Below are 6,424 nucleotides of genomic sequence, written 5' to 3'. Positions count from 1 at the left end.
TGATAGGGTAGCAATACACAGTTGGGAAAAAAACTTAAAATTGACACTCATAATTTTTAAACACCCTCTTTCCCCTCCTGTCTACCAAATAAGGCTTAATATTTGTGTTATGCATTTATATATTTATAGAAAGAAAATCTTCCATAGATTTGATTTGTAATGGTCATAATGGTGAAATATAATCCCTTTTGGGTGTAACTATGGCAACAATCTGCATTTCTTTGATACAAAATATAGCAAAAAAGGGGTTGAAAATTGAAGTGACGTAATAGGAACGGATATCATCTTTACGCTCGGGATTGAAGTGACGTGAAAGGAACGAATATGTTCTCTACCCCCGAGTTTCATGTGACACGATAACAACGGATATGATCTCTACGTCGGAGATTGAAGTGACGTGATAGGAATGAATATGATCGCAACGCCGGAGACTGAAGTGGTGTGATAGGAATGGATATGATCGCAACGCCGGAGATTGAAGTGGTGGGATAGGAATGGATATGATCTCAACACCGGAGATTGAAGTGTTGTGATAGGAACATATATGATCTCTACGCCGGTGATTGAAGTGGTGTGATAGGAACGGATGTAATCTCTACGCCGGAGATTGAAGCGGTGTGATAGGAATGGATATGGTCGCAACGCCGGAGATTGAAGTGACGTAATAGGAACGGATATCATCTCTACGCTCGGGATTGAAGTGACGTGAAAGGAACGAATATGTTCTCTACGCCCGAGATTCATGTGACACGATAACAACGGATATGATCTCTACGTCGGAGATTCAAGTGACACGATTAGAACGGATATGATCTCTACGTCGGAGATTCAAGTGACCCGATAGGAACGGATATATTCTCTACGCTGAAGATTGAAGTGTTGTGATAGGAACGGATATAATCTCAACGCCGGAGATTGAAGTGTTGTGATAGGAACATATATGATCTCTTCGCCGGTGATTGAAGTGGTGTGATAGGAACGGATATAATCTCTACGCCGGAGATTGAAGTGGTGTGATAGGAATGGATATGATCGCAACGCCGGAGATTGAAGTGGTGTGATAGGAATGGATATGATCGCAACGCCGGAGATTGAAGTGGTGGGATAGGAATGGGTATGATCTCAACGCCGGATATTGAAGTGTTGTGATAGGAACATATATGATCTCTACTCCGGTGATTGAAGTGGTGTGATAAAAACGGATATAATCTCTACGCCGGAGATTGAAGTGGTGTGATGGGAATGGATATGGTCGCAACGCCGGAGACTGAAGTGACGTAATAGGAACGGATATCATCTCTAAGCCCGGGATTGAAGTGACGTGAAAGGAACGAATATGTTCTCTACGCCCGAGATTCATGTGACACGATAACAACCGATATTATTTCTATGTCCGAGATTGAAGTGACGTGATAGGAATGGATATGATCGCAACGCCGGTGATTGAAGTGGTGTGATAGGAATGGATATGGTCGCAACGCCGGAGACTGAAGTGACGTAATAGGAACGGATATCATCTCTACGCCCGGGATTGAAGTGACGTGAAAGGAACGAATATGTTCTCTACGCCCGAGATTCATGTGACACGATAACAACGGATATGATCTCTACGTCGGAGATTCAAGTGACACGATTAGAACGGATATGATCTCTACGTCGGAGATTCAAGTGACCCGATAGGAACGGATATAATCTCTACGCTGAAGATTGAAGTGTTGTGATAGGAACGGATATAATCTCAACGCCGGAGATTGGAGTGTTGTGATAGGAACATATATGATCTCTTCGCCGGTGATTGAAGTGGTGTGATAGGAACGGATATAATCTCTACGCCGGAGATTGAAGTGGTGTGATAGGAATGGATATGATCGCAACGCCGGAGATTGTAGTGGTGTGATAGGAATGGATATGATCGCAACGCCGGAGATTAAAAAGACGTGATAGGAATGGATAGGATCTCAACGCCGGAGATTGAAGTGGTGTGATAGGAACAGATATGATCTCTACGCCGGAGATTGAAGTGGTGTGATATGAACGGATATAATCTCTACGCCGGAGATTGAAGTGGTGATAGGAACGGATATGAACTCAACGCCGGAGATTGAAGTGGTGTGATAGGAATGGATATGGTCGTAACGCCGGAGATTGAAGTGGTGTGATAGGAATGGATATGGTCGCAACGCCGGAGATTGAAGTGACGTTATAGGAACGGATATCATATCTACGCTCGGGATTGAAGTGACGTGAAAGGAACGAATATGTTCTCTACGCCCGAGATTCATGTGACACGATAACAACGGATATGATCTCTACGTCGGAGATTCAAGTGACACGATTAGAACGGATATGATCTCTACGTCGGATATTTAATTGACACGATAGGAACGGATATAATCTCTACGCTGAAGATTGAAGTGTTGTGATAGGAACGGATATAATCTCATCACCAAAGGGTGACATTTAAGAAATTAAATTCCGCTGTTCTGAAAGTATGTTCATTATTAATTTTCAAAAATTCAATTATGAATAATGAAGTAGTGTTCATTATTTATCATTCAATGTTTAGGAATGAATAAGTATAATGTAATAGTTTATTTTACAGAGGGACGAAATATACCCGAGGGACAGTCAAACTCATAGATCGAAAATAAACGGACAACGTCATGGCTAAAAAACAAAAAGACAAACAGACAAATAATAGACACAATACACCACATAAAAAACTAAAGACTAAGCAACACGAACCCCACCAACTACGGGTGATCTCAAGTGCTCTCGAAGGGTAAGCAGATTCTGCTCTACATGTGGCACCCGTCATGTTGCTCATGTTATTACAAACCCGGTCTATTATAGTCTAATTCGGTAGAGCATATTCGTGAAAAGGGAACGGGATTGTAGTTATACGTCATCAGGAACATATCCGTTACCATCTGTGATACTGTTCCATAACGGTCAACCAACTCGTAATGGCGTCCGTAAAATTTCCGATGGGATGATTTCAACTTCATCATTTGAAACTCTTAGTTTAAAAGTCTTCTTGTGAGCAGCTAGGTGGCGTGAATAGTCCCGATTTTTAATAAGAACATTTGGTGACAGATAAAAAAGAATTGCCAATGAAACAATTCTCCGCAAGAAATGACAAAGAAATTAACAGCCAGTTGTCTTAGTATGTACTAGCTGTGCATTTGTACTCATGTGAAGAATTACTCGTACAAAACCTTTTCAAAAGAAAAAAAAAGAAAAATCCGATTTACTCAGCTGATAAAAGGGTCGATAAAAAATCTCCAGTTATGAGACCCAAACTCCAGCTGAAAATTTTCAAATCTCCAGTTGTGGCTTGATAACTCTGTCACATGTATGTGATATGGATGTGATGTGGATGTCACAGGTAAGGTGTCTTGATGGACTGACGGAAGAATTTGATAGAAGGCAGCGTGAAATAAACAAGAATACTGAAAATTCCAAAGATCTGTTAGAGTACATGAAATTCTCGTATGAATGAAGGAACAAGTTAACAATATAAAACGAGAATGTGAAACGCCTATGAACTACACCAGCAAACGACAACCGCTGATCGTGATGTAAAAGTAGCAGTTTTAAACATCTTTTGTACGAGTTTCTATTGGAGCAACTTGTAATTAACTACTGTAAATAAGTTTTACAAAAGGAAAACGAACCCAAAGGCAAATTCAAACAGGGCAAATGAATAAAAACTGATAAAATCAAATGTCAAAACAACAAATAAGTGAAAACCAACTGCCATACGCTTTACTTGGTACATGTATTGCGTGAAGATATGGTGTTGTAAAACCTGACATGGTACACACAGTTTCAATATCTATGAGATGGCGACACCCGCCCCTTTTTTGACCCGGGAGAGAGGTGTAACAATATGTTTAGTCTTACCATTTGTCTTAGCAAGCCAGTGTTTGGATATTTTGTCTTACCGTGATAAGTCTAAGTAAGACTACATGTATATGCGGATCTTAAGTCTTACTATTGCCATTGGTCTTAGACTATCTTTGAGTGTTTTTCCTACCGTGAATGGTCTAAGGTAGATGAAGTTGAGACGTTTTAAAAGTCTTATCATTGGTCTTAGATAGCCTATATTCGGATGTTGACTCTTACCATTAGTCTTAGATGAACTATGTTCGGATGCTTAGATAAAAACGACTCGGACTGAGTCATACTTAAACAAATATGCAAAGAAATAAATCCTGATTTGACAAGAACCGAAATATAATTTATATTATAAGTTGCTGCCAAATTATCCCTTTAATGTCAACATTTTTCTATGATGTGTTGCAAATATAAATTTTGAAATATTTATTATGTCATTAAAATGTTAAGTTTGTTTTATTTGCATATTTATATTCATTTGTTGGCCTATATATGATTCAATGGTGACTGTAGAAGGCATACTGCGATATTCGTATGACATCAAGTCCAAATAGTTGAGAGCGACAATTACATCTTAAAAAATAAAATTTTAACAAAAAGGCTTGTTCTATCTTATAATACAAATCATTAAAGTGGTACAGGTCATACACAACCTGATTTTGATATTTTGACTACTTGAAAAATGTATAACACAAAAAAAAAAATATATAGTTCGTGGTCCAATTGCTCTTTACAGTACAAATTTAAAGAAATATTTGCCATATTTCATTTTGTTCTATTTACATGATTTATATTTGGCTCTATCGGGTATACATAAGAAGTTTTGAAAATATTTTCTTGTGTTCTATTGTGACAAGACCTTTGGTACTTGGGGACAGGACAATGTTTTAGCCTCCCCTTTATAATTTCGAAAATCCGTTATTTTTTCGTTTTTTTTTATCCACGGTGGTCATATACCGGAATGTCAGAAATTTTCAAATAATCCCCCCCCCTCCCCTAAAAAAAGACGCAGAATGAGACTAGGAAACAAAGAACAGAAAGTAACATTAGATAAGGCTTCTGCAGACTAGCAAAACAATTCTAAAAAGATGAAAAGAAAACAAAAACTGTTACTCTATTGAAAATCCCTGGTAATCTACAAGTAAATAGTAGTAAAAAAAAAAGATAACAACGAATCTCTGAAAGTGTTGCATAACCATTTTTAAAATCTTATTGAATATGTCAATCCCGCAAATGAATAAGAACAAAACTGTAAGTTTGGTACTAGGACAGACGATTTGAGTTATTTTCAAAAAGCCCAGTAACCGAAGAAGAAATTGAATAAAAAGGATTTCAAAATTCTTAATCTAATATTGTTAATAGTCAGAACTACCTGGATGAAACTTTATGGAAATTTAACTTGGTATGTCTAGATGTGCAGACAGTATTTAGAAAATCCAAAATGGCCGCCATAGTCATGGAAACAGGGCGGAAGTTTAACATTGACCCTATGGGAAGAAACATTAAAGCTGTATTTTCTTAAAGACTATAACACAAATATCAATGAAACTGTATGGATAAGTAACACGGCATGATGTGTCAATGTGGCGACTGCTTTTGAAATTTCTTAAATGGCCATCGTTACCGTAGAAACATAAAAAAAAATCAAAATGATTTAAATTTTCTCATAATGGTAACTGACATATGTAGTTGCGATCTTCGATATTGGAATATTCAAAATGGTTGCCCTTATCCTGGCAATGGTGGGACGAGGGTGCCATCCGTTATTGCTAGCAATATGAAAACTAGTTACTCTTCCAAATGATTTTTGTCCAGCTGTTTTTTGCAGACAATAAAGCCAATCTATTTAAAATGACGACTCAAGGAAAACTGTTGGATAATTATCATAATTGGAACAGGGTGAATGTAATTAAATTTTGTAAATTATTACAAACTACACATATACTGAATAAAATAAAAATAAGATGTAAATTTATGAAGGTTATAAGTTCACTAACAGGTCGTCCTTGTTAGCCATTGTCTTCTTTGTTTTCTACTTTAATAGCAAAAGATCTTGTAAAATAATTGTAGGGTTCTTATCTTCTCATGTGCACACTTATTTTGTAAACTATGTATTATTATTTCATTCTTTGTAACAATGTGTATACAGTGGTTTTAAAGAATATAATTGTATGTCTGTCTGCAGGGGCGGATCTAGCCAATTAAAAAGGGGGGGGGGGGGTCCCAACTCAGGACAAAAAAAGGGGGTTCCAACTATATGTCCCCATTCAAATGCATTGATCGGTCAAAAAAGGGGGGTTCCAACCCCCGGACCCCCCTGGAACCGCCAATGGTATGTCTGGTCTAAGTATCTTATGTCTCTATACATGTATGTCTACAAAAGAAACAAATTATTTTACAGGTGTAGGTGCAAGTGATTAATAATGTTCAATAAAAAATGTCAGAAATAATAATAATACATGATTAATATATGTTCTTTGTCTTAATATACAATCATGCATAAATATCCATTAGTTAACCTGGG

The sequence above is a fragment of the Mytilus galloprovincialis genome, chromosome 5 (assembly GCF_965363235.1).
Source record: "Mytilus galloprovincialis chromosome 5, xbMytGall1.hap1.1, whole genome shotgun sequence".
Lineage (NCBI taxonomy): Eukaryota > Metazoa > Mollusca > Bivalvia > Mytilida > Mytilidae > Mytilus > Mytilus galloprovincialis.
This window is presented reverse-complemented; position numbering follows the sequence as displayed.